A 750-nucleotide genomic window follows, 5' to 3' on the forward strand; every position below is an offset into this window, starting at 1 on the left:
ATATATATATATATATATATATATATATATATATATATATATATATATATATATATATATTTATATATATTATAAAAGAAATACTACGATATTAATTTTTTTTAATATACTCAAAAAAAAAAATTTATTTATTTAAAAAATATAATAAAAATAATTAAAAATAATAAAATATTATAAAAAAAACTAAACACAATAATAGTAATAATAATAATAATTACTATTATTATAATAAAAGTATAAGAAATACCATATAAAAATAAGATTGATATATAAAATTTAAATTAAAAAGTTATAAATAAATTTAATATAGTTTATGCAACTTCCCAGGTCACTTCCCTATCTATCCACGTTAATTATTATAATAAAAATACGTAAAAATTCTATTTTAAATTTTATTTAAATCACCCAGATAATAAATATTAAAACTAATTCATCATAAATTTAATAAATTTATATTAATTCATCCAAATTCATAAAAAAAAATAAAAAAATGAAAAAACTTAAACCTTGATCAAGAATGAGAAAATTTCTCTTATATAATTTATTTATTTTTTTAAAATTTGTCAACTTACAAAATATTATATCATATAAATTTATCTGACAACATTTGTATTTATAAAAGTGACTAACTAACTTATAAAAAAAAAAAACTATTTTGGTCTTTTATATAAACTATTTTAGTCTTTTACATGTAGCGCACACGTATATAAAAATTTTATATCTTATAAAACAAAATATAATGTCAACTCT

The sequence above is a fragment of the Cucurbita moschata genome, unplaced genomic scaffold (genome assembly GCF_002738365.1).
Source record: "Cucurbita moschata cultivar Rifu unplaced genomic scaffold, Cmos_1.0 Cmo_Scf00012, whole genome shotgun sequence".
Lineage (NCBI taxonomy): Eukaryota > Viridiplantae > Streptophyta > Magnoliopsida > Cucurbitales > Cucurbitaceae > Cucurbita > Cucurbita moschata.